Source organism: Papaver somniferum, chromosome 11 (assembly GCF_003573695.1).
Source record: "Papaver somniferum cultivar HN1 chromosome 11, ASM357369v1, whole genome shotgun sequence".
NCBI classification, from domain to species: Eukaryota; Viridiplantae; Streptophyta; class Magnoliopsida; order Ranunculales; family Papaveraceae; genus Papaver; species Papaver somniferum.
Window position 1 is genome coordinate 79,358,189 of NC_039368.1, and position 24,588 is coordinate 79,382,776.

Consider the following 24,588-nt stretch of genomic DNA (forward strand, 5'->3'; position numbering starts at 1 on the left):
GAACATTGGTTAAATGAATTGGAAGAGGAAGCAGCTAATAATCCAGAGCCTCTCCCTCCACCATACAAATGGCATGATCCAGAAGTTGAAATCTCATATCAAAGGTTGCCAGTGAGTAACTTTGTTTATGACTTTGGTAACCTAACATTTGGAGACAATACACAAGGTCATGAAAATGAAAATCCATATACAATTCTCATTACACTGAAGATCGTCCAGAAGAAGATACCCGAGGAATTAATGAAGAGTATAATTCCAATATTAATATCAATAATGAAGTAGATAATCGTAATGATAATGAGGAAGAAGACTATGGTTATGAAGATGACGATACTGTTAACTACGAAGCCAAATGCATTACGCGAACCAATATGAGGCGGAGGAAGAGGAGGAGGAATCAACTGAGAATCGTCGAGAAAACAGAAAATACTTGAATAAGTCGAAAAAAATGCCGGTACAAGTTGGTTTGTCTAAGTTTAAAATTTCAAGCACTACTGTCACTAGGTTACTTATTGTAAGTTTATAAAATTTGAAGTGTTTAATGATTATTTATGAAATTTTAGTTGTAAGTTTGAAATTAAAAATTGTATAAGAATTTCTCCAACTCAAATTTTTTTTCCTTAAAAACGGGTTTAACCGGTATGAAAACGGAAAATACGGTGTAAAAAACGTGTGTTAAAATGTTATTTAGAAGAAAAAAACTGAAATATTAATTTTAGAAAAACGGTAATCACAGGTGTGAAAACGGTTATAATGGGTCTAAATAACGCCATTTTTTCCTATTTATCGGTGTTATTTAGGTAAGCGTGTTGGTGAGCCTCACGGGCACGGTATATGGGCGTGAGCGTTATAACGGACGTTTTTCGGAAAAAACTGCCGTTTTTCAAACCTTGAACTGTCCCCCTAGTCCTCAAGTGGCTCCGCCACTGCTTTCACTTGTAGTGCAACTTTGAAGTGCAACTACAACAGTCATTTTCCTTATTAGATACTCTTTCATTGATAGTGTAATCAACCTAATCAACTAAAAAAGAAAGATAAGAGTTCATCGTTCTCTCTCCTCTCTTCGACGACGTGGCAAGGGATTTCAAGGCAATTTCCCTCCATCGAGTTTAATTCAGAGAGAAAACCCTTCTAAATCATCTTCTAACTCCAGTTTCAACATTGGTTTGGAAGATTTTCCAAGGTTGTCGAGTTCATAAACTCCATCTAGAATTAATGGCATTTCAAATCCTATTTCTACTGATAATCAAAATTGGATTTCTTGTCTCAACAATCCTGCTAGGACGACGATAACAACAAACTTGCATTTGATGAACCTAAAAGCATCGATGGAGAACCTATTGCCTTCTTCTCATCAAGTGAGCTTCAACCTCACATTGAATTGAATGAATCTTTGTTGTGGGGTACTTCGTGGGTAAGAGACCTGATTTTCTATTTTTGAAAGAGAGCTTAACAACTCAATGGAAAACAAAGGGATATTTTTCTATGACTATCTATGGTGAACAAGCTTTCATGTTCAAATTTTCACAAGAAGAGGATAGAACAAGAATTTTAGAAATGGGCTCTATGTATATTTCTAGTAGATTGTTCTTAATTCGTCCATGGTCTCCATTTATTGAACAACATATTGGTTCAATCAGATCTGTACCTGTATGGATGATAATTAGAGATTTGCCATTTTATCTTTTGAATGCTACTGGATTTGCTAGGATTTGTAGTCTTATAGGAACTCCAATTATGACTGATACTCCTACAACAATGAAGACTAGAATGTCATTTGCTAGAGTTTGTGTAGAAATTGATTCAACCTGCACCTTTCCTTCAGAGCTTCCTTATTAAATTTATGATAAAAAGTATAAGGTGAGGGTTGAATATCCATGGAAGCCTACTCTATGTTCTCTTTGTAAAAGTTTTGGGCACTCAAGTGCTAAGTGTGTTTCCAATCCTGCACCTAAGTACAAAAAAAGGTGGGTTCCTAAAACTAGTAATGCTGCAACAACCACTACGGAAGTTCATGAGACTAGTGCAGGGGAGACAACAGAAGCGGTTACAAGGTATGTGCAACAAGACTTGGAGGTGGTTGCTCAATCAAAGGAGAATTTGACTGCTGGTATACAACATGATGGGGTCATATAAGTGGCAGTGGAACCTTTAACAGAAAATTGGACTGTTTGTATTAAAAAGAAGAAGAAATCAAAAAGAAAAGGTACTTCGCAAGTTCAACCTTGCTCCATGAACCCTTTTTCTGTTTTAGATACAGGCGTTGATAGTGTGAATGTAGAATTAGATAAATCTTTGACAGGGAGTAGAGAAGAAGAAATTAGAGAACAAGAGGGTAACAAGGAAGTCAGCGATGACAAAGTAACAATTGAATCTTGTGGTGATTCTAGTGAAGAGTCGGACTATGAAACAAATAATGAAGGTATGGAAGTTAAGAAGATGAAAACTCTAGAAGAAATACCTAGAAGGAGACCTATGAATCAGGAGAAAAAGGTTGACAATCTTATGAATGTTAGTGCTTTGTTAGGTGTTGGAGGAAAGAAAGCCGACATGAAAAATGTATTCAGTGGCATAGTAGAAAGACAATCCAAGATAAACCCTGAAAAAGAACTCGCTAAACTCAATTGGCCTGGGGTTACAAGCAATGATATGCTTGGTAGAGGGAAAAGAACCCCTGCTATGAAGAAATAGACTGCGGCCTTTGTTTTTATATCTTTTATTTTAACCTCTTTGAAGCTGAGAGCGAGAGCCGTATGCCTTTGTTAGTTGTTGTTAAGGCTTGTAGGCCTTATTTAGTTTAGTTCCCTTTTGCCGCACTTGATTAGTGTTTCCTTCTTCTGTAATTCTCTTTTTTCTTTCTTTTTCAATAAATTTTTAATCATTTTAAGTCAAAAAAAAAAAAAAAAAAAAAAAAACTAATCAAGAATCAAAAATAGTTTAAAAGGATATAGAACAATACTAAGCCTTATTTCTTTTGTCAAAAAATGTAAAAAAATAGGTCAACAGATTCTCCTACACAGATTGAACTGAGATTGCAATGTCTCATTGTCCGTCGGTTTGGGCCGATAACTGAACCCAATGAAAAAAATATAGAAAGAAATGCAGTATAGTTGTGATTGTTCTTACATGTATTGGTCATCCACCTTGCTCTAGGCATCAATGTAGCCATCTCCCCGACCTTAATCTGTGTTTCCCTCCAATGATGAGTCAAGAAGTTGGTTGTAGACGTAACTACCAAATATGCTGCAAGGTATACAAGAAAAAACTTTAGAAGGAGATTTCTTATTATTCTGATGCCATGTTTTATAATTAAGAATAAATCATATTTTCTTACCATACCGTTATCTATATCCTTAAAAAATTTGGGGACATCTTCAGCCATGCTTCTTTAATTTCCTCTCTTATCTGTGTGTCAACCCATCTGGTGTTTCCACTATGAGAGAACCATTTAGTGAAAATTTATGTTGCTCGTCCCACTTGCCTTCGTGCCTGCTGTACTGCTATGCCGTGATAGTTCACTTTATGGAATGAGAATTCCAGCCACAGAAACAAAAACATTATTAGAAAAACATATCATAAAATCAATAAGAGAAAATTAAGAGATGTAGTCCGTAGTTGGTTCCATACCATATGATTTCTTCAGGAAAATCAAGAGGATAGCAGTTTGAATAGACATCTGCATATGAATACCAACATGAATTAGTGAAAGCAACGTCAATCTATGTCAAGTGAAATGCGAAAGAAATGGAACTAAAAACATTTTCATAAAAAGATGATACCCAAAAATTGGTAACACAATTAACATGCACGCACTAAAGGAGACAACTTGACAACTTATCAGTATCACAGCCACCTGCACACCAAAAAAAAAAAAACATTTAGCAAAATATCAACAGTCAGCTTCTAGATAAGTTGTGCAAGGATTTGATTTTTACCTCGATTAAAAAAAAATATTCATACTAACAATCATGTTCCATCTTATTGGATCCTCCTCAAGATTGAAATAACAAATTAGAACATACATCTATTAAATATTTTTTGTCATACTAACAATCATGTTCCATCTTATTGGATCCTCCTCAAGATTGAAATAACAAATTAGAACATACATCTATTAAATATTTTTTGTCATACCAACAATCATGTTCCATCTTATAAAGCTTCCCTCCATCTTGTCATACTAAAAATTTTATAATTGTAACAATCTACCCACGTAACCAACCAATAAAAGAAAAAGAGGCTCAAAACAATATTTATACATCAAGGGTTGTGCTTATTTGGAACATCTAACATTGATTTGTGGAAGTTCGAATGCAAGAACCCAGACTAAGATGGTAGTTACCTATAACTCTTGAGAGAGTGTGATGAAACGGAGATACCTGGGAAGATGACAACTTATCTCGATATTTATGTAGTTGAACATTTTAAGGGGTTGGTGTAACGTAATAAATTGATTGTATGAATCAAAGGAAATAATGGTTTTGATAATGGCTTGTTTAACCGATGTGGGAGAATTAGACGAACAAAAGCCCTAATTTAGGGTTTAATTAGATTTTAATGGGGTTGATGATTTTGTAACCGAAGGGGTGAAATAAGTAAATCTGTCCAATTAGGGCTTAAAATGGGGCTTCATTTTAAGCCACGATTTATGTTTTTCATTCTGAAAAGAATAAGAACCGTAGATGGCTCAAAAAGGCAGTTTTACAACCATTAGATGGTTACAAAACCATTAGATGCCAAATTTTCTCCCTTTATTTCTCCCACTCCTGAATTTACATGCTTGAAGTTGTTGATTCAGAATTCCTGCTTGCACCCCTTTTATATTGTACTCATTGATGAAGTAACTCCAGATGTTGTGAGAGAATGGATAATGCAACATTAGATGGTCTATTGTTTTAGGAGCTTGATGCAGAGTGAGTAGATTGCATATTGAATTGGGCATCTCCTCTGACAAGGTTAGATGAACTTATTATTAGAGAACATGGAAAATGGAAGTTTAAATGTGGTGCAATAAAAGACTCATTTAAAACCAGTGACAAACCAGTTGAAGACCACGTTGAATGATCACGCCCTGTATGCGAGCACATCAATAGTATCGTAAGACAAACGGAAAATGGGTCATTTGTCAAAATATTTTTAAAATATGGTTCAAATGGACAAGTAAAAATTATTATGGGTGAAATGGACACCAAAAATATAGCAAGGATGAAACTGGATTCATCTTGATTTAAACTTAAAAAATAACAAGGATGAAACTGGATGCATCATGATGTAAATTAAAAATAAGAAAAAGTATTTAAAAATGGGTAGGATGAAACTGTTTACATCCTGGCTATTTTTACATTTTTGTCCATTTAAACAATATCAAAATCTAAATGTCCTTTTCACTCAGGAATTGTTGATTTTGGTCTTTTTAACCAATTTTGTGTAAGACAAACTGGCCGAGGTATGTATATTTCTTGAAGTGACATATTAGTTGCCATTAAATTATGTGAGTTAACCTACAAAGCAGAAAAAATAAAAATAAAATTCTGCAATTGGATGAACTACTCGCAGATGACCTTTGAAACTACCCCGACTGATATGACCCAATTAATTAAACACCGGGTAGTAAGCCCTGACTAACTTATGGACTAAACTTCCCGGACCGTTACGACATGGATCATATCCTGACAGGTGCTCCATGAACCCTTTTTCTGTTTTAGATACAAGCGCTGATAGTGTGAATGTAAAATTAGATGAATCTTTGACAGGGTGTAGAGAAGAAGAAATTAGAGAACAAGAGGGTAACAAGGAAGTCAGCAATGACAAAATAACAATTGAATCTTGTGGTGATTCTAGTGAAGAGTCGGACTATGAAACAGATAATGAAGGTATGGAAGTTAAGAAGATGAAAACTCTAGAAGAAATACCTAGAAGGAGACCTATGACTCAGGAGCAAAAGGTTGCCAATCTTATAAATGTTAGTGCATTGTTAGGTGTTGGAGGAAAGAAAGCCGACATGAAAAATGTATTCAGTGGCATAGTAGAAAGACAATCCAAGATAAACCCTGAAAAAGAACTCAATAAACTCAATTGGCCTGGGGCTACAAGCAATGATATGCTTGGTAGAGGGAAAAGAACCCCTGCTAGGAAGAAATAGAGTGCGGCTTTTGTTTTTATGTCTTTTATTTTAAGCTCTTTGAAAGCTGAGAGCGAGAGCCGTATTCCTTTTTTAGTTGTTGTTAATGTTGGAATATTTTTTGAACTGACGGTTTTATTTGGCCGATAAAAGCCTGTTCGAAAATTTCGAATCCAAAAGACACCATTGATGTCTGTTGATGAAGGAACCTGACGTTTCGTGAATAGAAACCTGTTGGCGAATAAAAACCTATTCCCAACAGGTGCAAAACCCTTTATAAATAGCTTCTCCCAGTTTCGTTTAACATATAAGAAAAATCAATCTGTTTTCTCTGTTTCAAAAAAAAACATCATCAGAAATCAGAAATCTCTTTGTGTGTTCTTGATTGAATCAAGGGGTACAAACCTTGAATTCAGTTTTCGTTGCAGGGCTTTCATTGTATCCTGAAGGCAATATTTCGCATACCTGTTGTAATCGCCAATTGTTATTGGGAGGGTAGAAATATTTGTCTAAAAGAAATTTATACAACCTTGAAAGTTTTGGAGTGCAACACTTTCTTCTCTGATTCATTCATCGTTTCTGAAACCCAATTTTTTCCAACAGTTAAGGCTTGTAGGCCTTATTTAGCTTAGCTCCCTTTTGCGGCACTTGATTAGTGTTTCCTTCTTCTGTAATTCTCTTTTTTTTTTTTCTTTTTCAATAAATTTTTAACCTTTTAAATAAAAAAAAAACAAAAACAAAAAAAAACTAATCAAGAATCAAAAATAGTTTAAAAGGATATAGAACAATACTAAGCCTTATTTCTTCTGTCAAAAAATGTATAAAAAATAGGACAACAGATTCTCCAACAAAGATTGAACTGAGATTGCAATGTCTCATTGTCCGTCGGTTTGGGCCGATAACTGAACCCAATGAAAAAAATATAGAAAGAAATGCAGTATAGTTGTGATTGTTCTTACTTGTATTGGTCATCCACCTTGTTCTAGGCATCAATGTAGCCATCTCCCCGACCTTAATCTGTGTTTCCCTCCGATGATGAGTCAAGAAGTTGGCTGTTGACGTAACTACCAAATATGCTGCAAGGTAAATAAGAAAAAACTTTAGAAGGAGATTTCTTATTATTCTGATGCCATGTTTTATAATTAAGAATAAATCATATTTTCTTACCATACCGTTATCTATATCCTTAAAAAATTTGGGGACATCTTCAGCCATGCTTCTTTAATTTCCTCTCTTATCTGTGTGTCGATCCATCTGGTGTTTCCACTATGAGAGAACCATTTAGTGAAAATTTATGTTGCTCGTCCCACTTGCCTTCGTGCCTGCTGTACTGCTATGCTGTAATAATTCACTTTATGGAATGAGAATTCCAGCTACAGAAACAAAAACATTATTAGAAAAACATATCATAAAATCAATAAGACAAAATTAAGAGATGTAGTCCGTAGTTGGTTCCATACCATATGATTTCTTCAGGAAAATCAAGAGGATAGCAGTTTGAATAGACATCTGCATATGAATACCAACATGAATTAGTGAAAGCAACGTCAATCTATGTCAAGTGAAATGCGAAAAAAAGGGAACTAAAAACATTTTAATGAAAAGATGATACCCAAAAATTGGTAACACAATTAACATGCACGCACTAAAGGAGACAACTTGACAACTTATCAGTATCACAGCCACCTGCACACCAAAAAAAAAAAAAAAACACTAAGCAAAATATCAGCAGTCGGCTTCTAGATAAGTTGTGCAAGGATTTGATTGTTACCTCGATTAAAAAAAAAATCATACTAACAATCATGTTCCGTCTTATTGGATCCTCCTCACGATTGAAATAACAAATTAGAACATACATCTATTAAATATTTTTTGTCATATTAACAATCCTGGTCCATCTTATAAAGCTTCCCTCCATCTTGTCATACTAAAAATTTGTAATTGTAACAATCTACCCACGTAACCCAACCATAAAAGAAAAAGAGGCTCAAAACAATATTTATACATCAAGGGTTGTGCCCAAATTATTTGGAACATTTAACATTGATTTGTGGAAGTTCGAATGCAAGAATCCAGACTAAGATGGTAGTTACCTATAACTCTTGAGAGAGTATGATGAAACGGAGAACCTGGGAAGATGACAACCTATCTCGATATTTATGTAGTTGAACATTTTAAGGGGTTGGTGTAACGTAATAAATGGGGCTTAAAGTGGTTTTGCATCAAAGGGAATAATGGTTTTGATAATGACTTGTGTAACCGACGTGGGGGTTGATGATTTAGTAACCGAAGGGATGAAAGAAGTACAGCTGTCCGATTGGGGCTTAAAATGGGGCTTCATTTTAAACCACGATTTATGTTTTTCATTCTGAAAAGAATAAGAACCGTAAATGGCTCAAAAAGGCAGTTTTACAACCATTAGATGGTTACAAAACCATTTGTTTTTGTAAGAATGATGCATACACAATTGCAACGTTAGTTCGTCATCTTCTACCAGTTGTTTAGACTGTAGTTTTCGACTGCTAACTAGGACTTGACTAACGATCTTTATGGTGTTACGAGGGAAATGTTATTTGAGAGTCACATAAAAATCTTATACACCAAAGGCTAAGAGTCCAGTTTTCTGTAAACCAGCAGAGTTTTCTATGTCTTCCACTACAACATAACATTGGGATTTTAGCTGGGAAATTCTCACCGAGCCCTTTACAAGGTATCTGTGCAAGTTACCTGGACCTAGCGTGGAGTGTGAAAAAGAGTTTTCATTGTTGATCTTGGAATACTGTTTTCCGGAAGTACGTAGATTTTCCAATTGGAAGTCTCCAAAATGATATGTTAAAGTGGGAAGTTCATTAGTTACCTGGACCTAGCGTGGAGTGTGAAAAAGAGTTTTCATTGTTGATCTTGGAATACTGTTTTCCGGAAGTACGTAGATTTTCCAATTGGAAGTCTCCAAAATGATATGTTAAAGTGGGAAGTTCATTAGCATTAACGCAAGACTTGAAGATTTTCAAAAATCCTTTAAACGTTGTAGCATGGAGAGCAAATCTGTTTCTCTGGTCTAGATTACATAACCGGAGGATTTACTCTCTTCATACAACAAATGTGAACACGTAAATCACGAAGGCATCTATATGTTCACAAACAATGTTCGCACTCTAGGTACCCTCTCGCACTGATAACACGATTGCATTGATTCTTTGGCTCAAAATCCTCGGGTTTATCATAGCCTCATCTAATAACATCGCGAGGGGCGTTTACACAGGGGAATATAAAAAAAACGAAGTATAAAAGTAAAACCCAAGGAGCGTTAGGCGAATATAAAGTGCTGAAATGTAAATAAGACTGAGATTTACGTGGTTCAGCACTAAGACCTACATCCACGGGGTTGTTGTTTCACTATATACTTGATGGTTACAGGGATAGTCGAGTGACTTTGGAGTTTACATAGGTCTGTATATTGTAAAGGACTAACTTACACTCACAATCTTTCTCTCTCCTCCTCTCCCTGATTTTTCCGATCCCCTCACTCTTGGTGGAGAGGGGGTATTTATAGGGTTAGAGTGTGGGACCCATTTTTGAGGGCCGTTGGAACCTTATCTTCTTGTGTTTCGTGTCCATCACGCGGAGGTCTTCGTTCATTACTTGATCACGCAGAGCCATCCTCGTTCGTTCCACGGGTTGATCGACACCTATACTGCTCAGAGTGTTTAATGCGGGTAGTTGAGGCGCCTGCTCGTGTCAGACAAGTGTCTTCTGCCCCTGTCACGTCCATGCCAGTTAACTTTCTCTTCACCGTTGATCTTAGCTTCTTTTGGGGATGAGATAAAGTAACTCTTCGGGAGTTATTTGGTGCTCCGCAGTACATCGTGTTTTCGGTGCATCTTTTAACTTCTTCCCTTAGATTTGTTCAGGCAAAGATCTGACGTCGCCGGGATAGGCTTCTTGGCTATGGGCGTGTGTCATCGTGTTTTGATGACTTTGCCTGCATGCTCTCCACGTATCTTCCTATATACACGTTCGATGATGAAATATGTACACACAATTTGCCCCTTTTCATCGGGCTTGAGTGTTTAATGGGAGCATTGAAGAAAACAGACGTTACATATTCTTCCTCTCTCCTAGTAACTTCTCATAGATACTTGGGCATGTTTCTTATTCGTGCATTAACTGCTCATTTAATGGGCACATTTCCCATTCCTCCATTAACTTCCTTCTCTTTCTTTCGAGTATATTAAGGAGAGAAGAAGAATTAATTTCATTCTCCCTAAAAATTAATTTCATTCTCCCTGTCAGTCTTCATTCTTTGTTCTTCAACCATTAAATTCTTCTGCCTTAGCATATTAATCACGCTCGCTTCTTCTTTGTTTTGGTTTGTCTTTCTGCTGTTGTTTGTGGTGGTATTGCTGTTGTTTGTTCTTGTTGTTTTAAGTTGTGTGATTGTGAATTTTCTGCTGTTGATCGTATCGTAGCCTCCCATTTCTGCTGCTGTCGTCCCTTGTTTGTGATGAAGAACCTCTTTTAATGCTTGTATGCTAGTTTCCCCTGTTCTTCGTCTCAAATCGAGGAGGCCATTGTTTTACTTGTATTGATTGGACTTTTGAGTTTAGGGTTTTAGGGTTTTGGGGAATTTCAAGCATGTATGCTAGTTTTAGGGTTTCTGTGCTATGTTGAGATGGACTGCTAATTTTGTGGTTTTTTGATCTTTGGTGATGTCCTTGTGTTTGTTTCTAACTTGTTTATGTTGTACCTCTTCGCAGCCATGTCTGACCGTCCGCGGCTTCCTTATCAAACTCCGGGTTCTAGTCTACCGAGATCCCCTCCGCGCAGAGAGTCTCAAATGGATCCCCGTGGTATTAGAGTTTCTTCTTCTGGGGCGAAGGCCTCTCTCCTAGGAAAGAGGTCCCTCAAAAAATCCTTCCGGGTCTCGAAACGCTGCCGATCGTGCGGTTTCTCGTCCTCGTGATGACGTTAGGTGTACGCACACCTCCTCGTGTGTCGCCTTTGATGTTCCTCCTCTGCGTTCTGTAGTGCCCGTGCACACCCTTCGCCGCCTCCAGTACTTTCTTTCAAAGGGAAGAACACCAAAGGTGGTGTCCCGAGAGCTGAATCTTCTAAGAATCCTTCTTTGAAAAGAAGAGCTTCCGAGGCTTTTGTTGGTTCGTCCGATCCCGCGGAAGAGGATGAGGCTGCCCCGGTGATACGCAGCGTTTCGGTCAGCAAGAAGAAAGTTACGTTCAAGCATATTGACCTTGAAGTTTTCAAGGAAAAGCATGAGCTTCAAGCCTTCGAGGTTCGTTTCTATGCCCCTGAGGATGATATTACTTATGAGCTCATCTCGAAGTATCAGTTTGATGAGTTTCACTGTTGACTACGGTTGGAGCCTTCGAGGCGGGTCTTATGCTGCCGTTGTACAAGTCTGGTGACTCCTTTTATTACGATGTGCTTGCTGGTCGTGAAGGCTCTTCCACCAATACTCACAGTTTCTGTGTCGCAATTATCGGGGAATTATCTCCGTGCACTGAGGGAGTGTTATCTGCGGAGTAAGGGGGAGACGACGATGACGTGTTACGTTCCAAATCCCGCTGAGAGGGAATGGTATACTCCTGAAAACTTCAACAACTCCTTTGGTGATTACGTCAATAGTAGGAACCGTAAACCGTGGAGTGTTAGCCTTCGGAATCTCGCTGCTCCTCGGGGCGAAATTCGTCTGTTAAGTGAGGTGAGCGATGCCAAACTGAAGTATGTTCCAGGCACCGAGGGGTCTAGTCAGCGGAAACTTTTTCCGGCACGTGAGAGGATCAAGCGTGACCATGATTATGAGTGGCACGCTACTGTTATTGAAATTGTTGGTCCTTGGGCGTACGGTTGGATTCCCGGTCCGCGCGGTTGGCGTCCTTCTGGAGTAGCAGGCCACGTGAATCTCCTCCTGCTCGTTATGGAGATTTCTGTCCCTGGCGTTTAAATTTCGAAGGCATGAACTTTCCTTATGCCCTCGACGTCGTTGAAGGAGACGAGGAGGAAGGTTCTGGTGCTATACTTCCACCGAAGAGTGCCACTACTGCCAAGGTATGGTTATTGCAGATTCTGGCCGCGCCTCTCCTCCTTTTTTAAAATCAAACTGTTCGAGAAAAAAATAACTCTTTTTGTGGAACTGTGTTTTTGCAGGTGTCGAAGAAGAAAAAGATTGGGCCGAAGCAGTCTTCTACCATTGTGACGGGTGAGGCTGAGGTTCATGAAGAAGTTACCAGTCCGGTAAACGAAGAGTTTGCCGAGGATGAGGAGTTTCTGATGGGGAAGAACGCACTGATACTTCCCCTCTAATGTCGAGGAGATTGGTGGGGTTGTGATGGTGATGAGGGAGAAATAATGCCGCGGTAGCTGACGGCAGTGTTATCGCTGATATGTCTGTTCCTGCTGGTGATGCTGCGGAAACTCTCCCCACCATTTCTCAAGAGTTCTCTTTTGACAGGATTTATTCCGCAGGGGAACTCTTTGACGATGCTCTCGATTTTCCTGAAGACTTCTCTCTGCTTTCCCCCAATGATGATTGGGATGTGCTCGGGGGTTCTGGTAAGGAAGACGCTTGTTCAGGATGGGGCGCGGATGATCATGATGCGCATGTTGATGCCGAAACTTGTGCTGATGGGGCAATATCAGCAAAGGGGAAGTCCGTGGTTGACTCGCCTTCCGAGGATTTCCCTCATTCGCTGACGTTTGAGGGTGAGGACGCCATAATGGATTGGCTCAGAAAAAGGGTCTGTTGTTTGTCCCTCATCCTGCCCCGGTCGTTTCTGGTGAAAAGGATTCCGATGCTTATACTCGTCGGATGATGGAACTATCTTCCAAGACGCGGGTATCTGAGATGTGGGGGAAAATCTTGAGTGTTCCCGAAGCTACCCTCGTATCGGAGCCTCATACTTCTGTTGCGGATATGATGGCCATAGCCGATGGGTACCAATATGGTTTTCCTCAGCAGCGTGTCTTGGAGGTAAGTCTTCGTACATATCTCTTCGTGATGATTGAATCCTTCGGTGTAATAATGTTTGCCGTTTTGATGTGTAGATGATGAGGAGTGAGCATTGTAACCATGTGCTGTATAAATTCTTTAAAGAGAAATCTTTGAAGCTGGAGGCTAAGCTTCGTCACAGAGAAAAGGAATTATCTGTGGCTGAGGTGGAAATAGAAGAACTGAAGAAAAGCCTTAAAGAGGAAGAAAGGCTGGGTGAAGCGGAGGCTGGTCTTCGTTCAGAGCTTGCAGCCGTTCGCGCTGAGTTAGAGAAAACTCGCGGCCAAGTTTCAGCTTTCACAGGTTTGGTTCTTTTTCCTCTTTTACCCTCGCAGTTCGTCGTAATTCCTCTATACTACTTAGTTGTTCTGTCTGAGTCTCCCCACCCTATCTCCAGTGGGTGGCGTCCCCGAGCTGATATGGCTTCGAAACGAAAGGGCACGGCAAAAATCTCGTATCAAAGAGCTGGTCGAGAAAATTAAGAGCGAAGCCAAAAAGTGGGACGCTCGGGCTGAGGGATGGCGAGCAAGGCATGTTCAAATGGTTGATATGCAGAATCTATATAACCATGACCGTGCTTTGTTCAATGGTATGCTGCTGTGGACACGTGAGAATCTGCGGGAATCCCGTGAGCGCACTTCATTGTTGGAGTCTAGGATACATCTTCTGGAAGAGAAATTACGAAAGGCTCGCTCCCTTCCTTTTCCGGGAGTTAAGAAGAGCATGCTATGTCTTACCAGAGAAAGGGACGATGCCAGAGCCGAAGTTGGGGCTCTAAGAAAAGCCCTTGTTGCGTCTCGCGCTGAAATAGCCCGCCAGGCTGAGTCTGAGAGAAATCTCGAAGTATGTATGTACAGACTTAGCAAAGGGGTATCAGAGATAAACAACGAAGTCAACCACCTTCGTCACATGGATTCGATGAAGCAGGTAGAATTATATGCCAGTCAATTTACTCTCACCAACCTTCAACTAGATTATAAGAAATTATCCGCGGAATATGACCATCTTTATGAAGCGCGAGATGCGGTTGTTAATGAGTATGAAGAGGCTTCGGCTTGTGTCGAAGGTATAACCCTATTTCATCGAGTGTGATTGTGTCTTTTCCTTGCTAACTCCCTGGTGTTGTCTTTTTCAGAGCTCGAGGGACAACTCCGCGTTGCAAATGAAAAATTTGAAAAGGCTCAATCTTCCTTAGCGTAGCAGGAAAAACAGACTAATCATTTTAAGAGTTTGGTGGCATCCCGCGAGGAGGCCGTTGGTGCTGCTTCTAAAGAAGTGAATCGTCTATCTTCGTTGTTATCCCAAGCTCACCAGTGGACGACAGTTGTTATGCATAAGGCTCGGTATCAATTGGCTGAGGAGACAAACAAGATGCTGGAGAAGATTGATCTTGGCCTTAAGACCGAGCATGGCCTCGTGAAGAGCTATCCGCGTCGTCCAGTACCTGCCTCCTTGCCTGGATCCTCGGGACCCTCATCTGGTGGGAGCGTCCCTTCAACTCTTCGGAACAACCCTGCTGATGGGGCGACATCATCTAAGTAGACCGCGGCATCATTATCCTTCCGTTAGATTTTGCTAGTATTTTGTAAAAAGAATATTTTTTGATGTGTATTCCTTGTATTGGCCTTGCCGCTTTTTGTAACCAACCTTTATGAAATGGATCATTTTTTTTTGATATACCTGCAATATCAGTTTGTTGTTTATTTTAAGCATTGTGAGGAAGGACACTAAAAACAAAAGAAGAGTTTTTTAAGTGTTTGGGTGCGATACCGAAGGGAGGTACCTTCGTGATCGTCTTGAGACCTGTCACCCCGCTAGAGAACCCTTGGCCAGAGGATTCCCAGACGGTGGGGGCCGAGGCAACGTTCTAGGATATGGGGTTAAAATATTTACATACACCCATTCCGTCGACCCGTTGCCTTAAGATTGGTTGGGTATCTCTTTCTGCTGGGTGCCTTCCCCCTGGTCTTACACTTATGGACACTGATGGGGGAGCCCTGAGAGATTGTAGATTAACTACTTTCCCCAATATTGTTGATAGTTTTTGTTTACTTGAATTTTAGAAAGCTTGTTTGATTGATAGGTTGAGGCCTGCAATTCCTCGTCCAGAGATAGAAACATGTAGAGAGGTCACGCTGCCTTCTTCTTCTGGTCTTCTTCACGCAGATGCAAAGCTGCGTTGCTTCTATGTGTAATATGGTTTAATCCACTTAGCATTCCAAGGATGCCGCGCCTTTCATATTGCGAAGGAAGTAGGAACCATTTCCCGCAATGCCGTGTATTATAAAAGGTCCTCCCCACGTAGGTGCTAACTTTCCCCATATCTTTTCTCGTTGATACTGTGGGATTGTTCTCAACACATACTGCCCCTCTACAAAATTTCGAAGCTTTACCTTTTTTTTGTACTCCCTTGCTAGTCTTTGTTGATAATTTTCCATCTTCTGCAATGCTGCTTCCCTTCTTCCTTCTAGATCGTCCAACCTCTCTAACATCATGTCTGTTGTGAGATTTTTCTCCCATGCTTCGGTCTTTGTGGTTGGCATGAGGATATCTGTTGGGATGACTGCTTCAGCTCTATAAGTGAGTAGAAACGGGGATTCCCCAGTGGCAGATCTTCTTGTTGTTTTGTATGCCCATAACACATTATGCAACTGTTCACACCATCGCCCCTTATGTTCTTCTAATTGTTTTTTGAGGATAAGGGCGAGGGTCTTGTTAGTAGCTTCCACCTGTCCATTGCTTTGAGGGTATATGGGGGTGGATTTGTTCTTCCTTATTTTGAAAGTATCGAAGAGCATGTCTATGATTTTCCCCTGTAATTGCTTACCATTATCGGACACGATTTCTGCTGGTATGCCGAACCTGCAAATGATGTTCTGGAATATGAAAGTAAACACATCCACGTCTCTGATCCTGACTAAGGCTTTAGCTTCCACCCATTTACTGAAGTAGTCCGTGGATACTATCAAAAATCGTCTTTTCCCTGACCCTTCGACGAAAGGCCCGACGATATCTATGCCCCATTTTGCAAATGGCCACGGGCTATCTACAGAATTTAACATTGTTGCCGGCGCGTGTATCTTTTTGGCGAAGCGCTGACATTCTTCACACCGTCGGGACATCCTTGCGGCATCCTGTATCATTGTGGTCCAGTAATATCCTTGCGTTTTTGCTTTTTCGGCTAGTGATCTCATGCCGCTATGATTCCCTGCGTCACCATAATGGATGTCGTTTAGAATTCGATGCCCCTCTTTCCGGGATAAGCAATGTAGTAACGGTCCGAGGAAGGATTTCTTGTACAGGACCCCATCCCGGAGATCATATCTTCCTACTTTGGAGAGTATTTTCCTAACTTGTTTATGATCCGCGGGTAAGCTTCCCTTTTCGAGAAACGCATGGATCACCATTATCCAATCATCTTCGTTGCTGAAGTCTTCATCTTGATTTGCTCTTGACAGGATATCTTCTTCGTCAAAATCGTTATGGATGTCTTCTCCTACCTGGTCTTCGATATTTTCTTCCACTGTATCTTGATTGGTAGCGAAGGAGAGTTGAGATGCAATCGAAGGATCGTATACCCTTGTTATTTTAATAGCTTCGACGCTTTTATCCTTCAGCATGGATGATATATATGCTAGGGAATCCGCGTGCCTGAGATCCCTTCTGCATAAGTGCCGGAACTTGATGTTCGGAATTTGTGATGCCAATGTTTGGACCAAGGCCATGTAAGCTGAGAGGGTGTCATCGTACACATTGTACTCGAGCCCTATTTCCGTATGACAAGCTGCGAATCACTTGTCAGTCTTACATCGGTTACCCCCATTTCTATTATTACACGGAGGGCATGTACGACTGCCTCGTATTCGACGATGTTGTTGGTATGCTCTTTGAATTCTAACCTGAGTGCCTGTACAATCCTTTCTCCGGTTGGGGTGGTGATGACAATGCCTATTCCTGCTCCTTCCTTATTTTTGGAACCGTCGACGAAGACTTCCCATTGTCTTTGACTCGCGGGTTCGAGGATATCCATTGGATCCTTGCTTTCTTCCTCGGCTTCTGGTATTCCCTTAATCTCTTCGTCGTTGTCCAGGGGAGGTCTGCTAAGAAATCCGCCAAAACTTGGGATTTTCGAGAATGTTGAATTTCATGAATGATGTTGAATTGGTCCAGGTGGGTGTTCCACTTGGCTATTCTGCCCACTTTTCCCGCGCTTTTGAGGACTGCTTCCAGTGGTGCTTTGCATGGGACCCGGACGAAGTGAGTTAGGAAGTAGGTTCTCAGCTTTTGAGTAGCCCATACCAATGCTAGGATAAGCTGTTCGATCTTTGTGTAGTTCCTTTCCGCAGAATTGAGGGTCTTACTGACGTAATAGATAGGCTGTTCTATCTTCGTATTGGTTTTGACCAACACTGCGCTGACTGCGTCTTCTGTTGCTGCTATGTATAATGCCAAAACCTCATCAGGATCCGGCTTCTGCAGGATCGGAATTGAAGCTAGGTGTTCTTTGATTTTTTGGAAGGCTTCTTCGCATTCTGCGGTCCATTCAAACTTGCTCCCTTTTTTGAGAATATTGAAGAAATGTTTGCATTTGTCCGAGGATCGGGCAATAAATCTGCCCAAGGCTGCTATGGACCCATTGAGTTTCTGCACTTCTTTTAAATTCTTCGGGGATGGCATTTCTACTATGGCCTGAATCTTCACTGGGTCTACCTCAATGCCCCTTTTTGTTACCAGATACCCGAGGAATTTCCCCGAGGTGACCGAAAGTACATTTCTCTGGATTCACTTTCATGTGATGTTTTCTCATTGCTTCGAAGATATCTCTCAGATCCTGGTGGTGATCTTTGCGCAGCTTACTTTTGACGAGCATATCGTCAACGTAGACTTCTAAGGTACTACCAATCCATGGCCTGAAGATAGCATCGACCATTCTTTGGTATGTTGCCCCTGCGTTTCGAAGTCCGAAGGGCATTCTAGTGTAGCAATAAAGGCCATGTGGGGTGTAGAACGCTGTGTGTGGCTGATCTTCTTCTGCCAGGGCTACTTGGTTGTAGCCAGAATGTCCATCCATGAATGACAGTTCTTCATATCCTTCTACTGCTTCTACCAGCTGATCTATGCTTGGCAGGGGATAGCTGTCCTTTGGACATGCCTTGTTGAGGTTAGTAAAATCGATGCATATCTAACCCCTCCATTTTTCTTAGGAACGACGACCATGTTGGAGATCCATGTAGGGTACTTGACTTCCTTGATAAACCTGCGTCTAGTAGTTTCCGAAGTTCTTTTTCCACTGCCTTATGATACTCGGTGCAACTTTTCTATTTTCTGCCTGAAGGGGTGTGCCTGGTTTGATGCGTAGCTCGTGTTGGATTACTTTGGGTCAATCCCGGCATATCTCCTAGCTTCCAGGCGAATACATCCGCGTATTCTTTAAGTAATTTGGTTAGAGAATCTCTCTTCTTTCGTCCATTATGGTCCCTACTTTGATCATCTTCGGGTTTTCTTCCGTTCCTATGTTGATTTCTTTTACGGGCTCTACTGGCGTGAACACCGGCTTCGGTCCCCGAGGACTGGGACGTTCTTTGATTGCTATTTGGTATGTTTCTGTCCTTCGTTGGCTGCTGAAGTACTTGTCTCTGTGTTAGGACATTATCATCTTTGTCAAACCCTTCCTGTAGTTTCCTTGAGGAACAGGTCTATGGCCTTCTCTTTCGCGGCTTCTTTATTTTTAATTCTTCGGGTTTTTCGCTGCTCTTCTTGTTCGTTGTTGATACGATCCTGAGTGGCTTGGCACTCTCTTGCAGAGACCCGATCTCCCTTGATTTCCATTACTCCCTCAGGTGTGGGAATCTGAGATATTGGTAGTACGTTCCGCCACTCCCTTGAGTTTATGTAACCATTTTCGTCCAATAATGGCGTTGTAGGGGGATGGGGCGTCCACCACGCTGAATCGTGTTTCTACTTTCATGGGTCCGGCGTCAACTTGCAACACGATGTCTCCCAATGGCTTGTGGGTGCTCCATTGAATCCGTAGATGGTGTAATAAGAGGTCATTAGATGTTCTTCATGGAGCTTCATTCGTTTGAATGCGTCGTAGAATAGAACGTTCACTGAGCTTCCCCCGTCTATGAGGATTTTTTAAGGTTACATCCAGCCACTGGTAGTGTGAGGACCAGGGGGTCGTTATGGTCTTCCATATCTTCTTCGATATCTTCAGCATCGAAGATAATAGGTGAGTCCATCCACTCTTCGTGCTCGTCCACCTCTATCCCATCGATCTTATACAATTCGCAGCGGTCTTCGAACTGCTTCCGTAACCTCTTTCCTATCTGTGCTGTAAGTGAGGGCCCTGCGGCTTCAGAACACGAGATGGTGTTGATTGTGCGGTTCCCTTCTGGAAGTTGGACTGGCTTGGTTCGTTTGGATCTATCCTCGGCGACATCCTTTCGTATGTAATGTTTGAGCTCGCCAGCATCAATTAATTTTTGGATCATTATTTTGAGGTTTTTACATTTTTCGGTCTGGTGTCCGTTGAAGCAGTGATATTCACAGTAATCTTTAGACTTCTCGGTTCTCGGGGGTGTTTTCCCTTAGACCATGGCCACTCCAGGTTTTCCCTTCCTTTGATCTCTCGCAGGATCCGAGCATAGCTAGCGTTGAGCTTCGTGTAAACTTGATCTTCGAATTTTCGGTCGCCTGTTCGTCGTTCATCCCTTCGTTCCTTCTTGTCTTCGTGAGGCCGCTCCACTGAGCAATTCCTTTTGGCCCCATTGGTTTGTTCTGCTGAATTGGTACGGTGAGACCTCTGCGTGTACGCCCTCGGGTTTTCACGCTGGATTTCTTCAAGACGAGCGTTCTTTTCAATAATTATTCGAAGATCTCCCTCTGTCTTAGGCACGCTTCCATGAATCTCAACAAATAGTGGACTCAGTCGGTCTAATCCCCACTTGTAGCAGTTGATACTTACCACTGGGTCCACACTTCTTATGGATTGGAAGATCTTGTGCCATCTGTTAGTGTATTCCCTCGTGGTTTCCTTGTAGCCAATTGCCAGTGAAAAGATCTTATCCATTCCGGTGTTAACAGTCTTGTTGTACATGTAAGTTCTTAAGAACTTTTCTGTGAGTTGGTCGTAGGAGTGGATGGAGTCTGGCGGCAGATTATCAAACCAAGACAATTCTGATCCCTTCAGGCTTGACGGGAAGTATCTACAGAGTACGGCGTCGTTCTGACTCCATCTAGCTAAGACACAGTTATAATACCGAATATGTCCAGCGGGATCACTGGATCCGTCATAGCATTCGAACGTCGGGACAGGGCATTTCAGCGGAATACGGGTGTTGGCCAGGCGATGAGTTAGGGGCGTGGAGTTAGCCTCTCTCATGACCTCCTCTAACCTTCCCCCGCCTTGTCTACTTTTTAATTGCCTGATCTCGGCCATCATTTCATCACGTAGCTCTTCCATCGCGCGGTGATGCCCTACGCTCTTCTGCTCGTGATAGTATGACTCTCCGTCATTGTAATCTGGGTCAGATGCTTTACTTCCCCTAGCCGTGTCTCCATTGGCTGCTACGATGACTCTTCGGTCTCGATGTGGTTCTGGTGCCTTTGAATTTTCCTCATCAAGTTGCTGGCTGGTCTTCGTGCATAGGGCAATCCGGTCTTTTAAATCTTGGTTTTCTCTGGCCAGCAGAACTACAGCATCTGCGTAAACTTGCTGGCTCTTCTTCAATTCTTCAAGCTCAGCCATCAATCGATGTGATTGGTTTGACCCCTGATTGGGAGTCCCCATTCATGGTACTACGGCCATGGTGCCACCTTCTTCTATGGTTTGTACTAAAGGTGGTGGAGGTTCATCTTCGATTATTGGCATTTCCAAATCGGGCGGAGTGCCCACCGGCACAGTTTGATTCTGTGCGTTTGTTGATGGCATTCCGAAGGTTGGCGGGTGCGCGGGTTGATGTGTTCTGGATTCATCCACCCTTTCTTTTGGTTGGTGAGATTGATTCGTAACAAGAGTTTTGCTGGCTTCCGCAGCCTTTGGGGCTGTCGCTGTCGTACCGTACTTCGCTGCCGCTGCTCTGAGGGCCGCGGATGCAACGGAGTTAGCGTTCATAGGCGAAGTGATTTCTGCAGTGTCCTGTCTTTGACTAGTTATTTTGGCTTTGTCTCCTTTCTGCTTTCTCCGGGTGATAACCGGGGTTGTCCTTGGTGCTTCCTTTGACGAGGTTTTGGATTTTCCTGCTTCCTGCATCTTTTCAATCGTGTTGTCGTTTTCTTTCTGCACAAGGGAATTTCAAACAGCGAGAAACAGATATGTCCGTGCGGATCGGGTTAGTATACGAAATTCATTACTCCAAGACAGAAAAAAAACTGCCCGAGGGCCACAGAGAACTTTTAAAAATGCGGGTTCATTGAAGGTATGTGGATACGTGAAAAAATCCCTTTGAAAATGCACGTAGATCTTTTTGAAAATTTTCAAAAACCCACCGGAAAGACAAGTCCGTACGAGATCTAAAAAATGTAAATCCATGGATCTAAGCAATAAATCTTTTAACCAGTTTGAATTGCTTCGACAGATACTGCCAGAGCTAATGAAGTAGAGCAATCATATGCTAATTTAATATGAAATCACAGGATAAGATAAATCTTTTACCGGGACAAAGTCCCTGTTTCTAGCGTCAAATTGTGAACACGTAAATCACGAAAGCATTTATATGTTCACAAACAATGTTCGCACTCTAGGTACCGTCTCGCACTGATAATACGATTTCATTGATTCCTTGGCTCAAAAGCCTCGGGTTTATCATAGCCTCATCTAATAACATCGCGAGGGGCGTTTACGCAGGGGAAGATAAAGAAAACGAAGTATAAAAGTAAAACTCAAGGAGCGTTAGGCGAATATAAAGTGCTGAAATGTAAATAAGACTGGGATTTACGTGGTTCAGCACTAAGGCCTACATCCACGGGGTTGTTGTTTCACTATATACTTGATGGTTACAGGGATAGTCGAGTGACTTTGGAGTTTACATAGGTTTGTATATTGTAAAGGACTAACTTACACTCACAATCTTTCTCTTTCCTTCTCTCCCTGATTTTTCCGATCCCCTCACTCTTGGTGGAGAGGGGGTATTTATAGGGTTAGAGTGTGGGACCCATTTTTGAGGGCCGTTGGAACCTTATCTTCTTGTGTTTTGTGTCCATCACGAGGAGGTCTTCGTTCATTACTTGATCACGCAGAGCCATCCTCGTTCGTTCCACGGGTTGATCGACACGTATACTGCTCAGAGTGTTTAATGTGGGTAGTTGAGGCGCCTGCTCGTGTCAGACAAGTGTCTTCTGCCCCTGTCACGTCCATGTCAGTTAACTTTCTCTTCACCGTTGATATTAGCTTCTTTTGGGGATGAGATAAAGTAACTCTTCGGGAGTTATTTGGTGCTCCGCAGTACATCACGTTTTCGGCGCATCTTTTAACTTCTGCCCTTAGATTTGTTCGGGCAAAGATCCGACGTCGCCGGGATAGACTTCTTGGCTATGGGCGTGTGTCATCGTGTTTTGATGACTTTGCCTGCATGCTCTCCACGTATCTTCCTATATACACGTTCGATGATGAAATATGTACACACAACAAAATATCGTTATTTTGGGCTGGGAGTTTGCATTCTGCTCAAGATTTTTATTAACAGAAAGGAAACGTTAAACTGCAGTTGGGTTGTAACTGGTCAAAGGTTCAGTTCAAGATTTTTTTGACCGACTTAGCATTTAATGTTCTAGATTCTAGCCTTCCATGAGCTTTCTGAAGATGTGGATTCTTCGGTATCATTTGAATGAAGTTGTAATCAGGTGCTCACTTGTTGGTTTGAAAGCCAAAATTGGAACTCATGATGTTTTAGATTTCTTACTAGAAGTGCTTCTCCAGTATAGGTATGCTTTTTCCATGAACAGATACTACACTTGATCTTAGCCAAAGGATGAGAAAGGTATGCTTTTTCCAGTTTTGCAGTTCAGCTTTTATACGTCGCAATACGAGCAGTGGCTTTGATTAGATTCCATGTGGGACTAAATATCAACATTTTGAAATTCCTGGTCGGGCAATGATCCATCCCACGGAAACTAGTGAATGTTTTGGGGGTAAGAGTTTTCAAGCAAAAGTGGTTGAGCTTAATTGATCCCGGGATTTATTTTTATTTTTTTGTAACATGAAAAATGAGAACCATATGCATTACTTGGAATTGTACAGGCTTTCGTTCTGTCAAAAAAGAACAACATAACGGAGATCGCAATTTAAAAAAGAGAACAGCCAACTCTTTCACATCTTATACGGGTTTTACATATATAAGGGAGTAGTTTCCATAACCTATAGGGGACTCAACGCGACCATCTTACGAATAATATCTCATGGATTTATTAGTGACTCTATTTTTCTTAGCAGGAACAAGTTATGATAGAATACGTCTTGTTTACCTCAACAAAATGGGAGGAATAGCTATCCCAATGGCAAAAATATTTACAATGTTAAGTGCATTAATTTGGAAGATATTTGAGCACCCTTACATATAGGGATGGAGTGGCTTTGCATGAAGCACAAACATTCCTCCTCATCAAAAACTTATTGCAGTCCATATGGTATTCATGACCGCAGTCAATGATGGAAATCATTTCCTGGCTCTCATATTCATCCTGCAGTAACAAACAAGAAAAACTATACATTAAAATTTTTGAAATTGTTAATCTGTAGCTTAATTAAAAAAAGAAAAACTTACTGGAATTTTTGATCCAATGTGTATGTGATTGTTGATCCAATGTGTATGTGATTGTTGTAGGCACGTTGTAATCATTTATATGGGAGATGATTTAGTTTTCGCCAATATCTCAAATCATACACTATGTCAAACCCTGCCAAGTAATATAGGGGCACACCGATCCCTTCGATTCGATCATTTTCATTGCCTTCACCTATAATGCAGTTAGCAAATTGTTTAGTGTAATCAAACAAGAGCAACAACAACGGGGAAGATGCATTAGTAGATGTCATACCTTCACTAAATTCATGTTCCATGATGGAATTGTTTATGCAAATAAAACTCTCATCTCATAAGTGGATGAATATGTTGATAGTAGAGCCCTCTCTATAGACTATAATTACGATGTTTCAAAACTTCAAACCAATCAAACATATTTCACAAAATGAAATGACTCATCTAGTGTGAAACTGAAGTTCACAAATTCATTTATATACTGGAGATCCTGTCTATCTATATGTCGTGAAGATCGAGTGATTAACCTACTTGGATAGAACTATAAAAAATGAGGGGTGTGACTAACCTACTTATGAACCAGAACCACCCAAGTTGAAGCACAAGCATTTTCTGAAGCAATTTCGTGGGCCAATGAGTAAAGGCTTACGTGTTCATTTTGAGGGGGAGTGTCAGAACAAGATCAATGCTATCGATGGAATGGG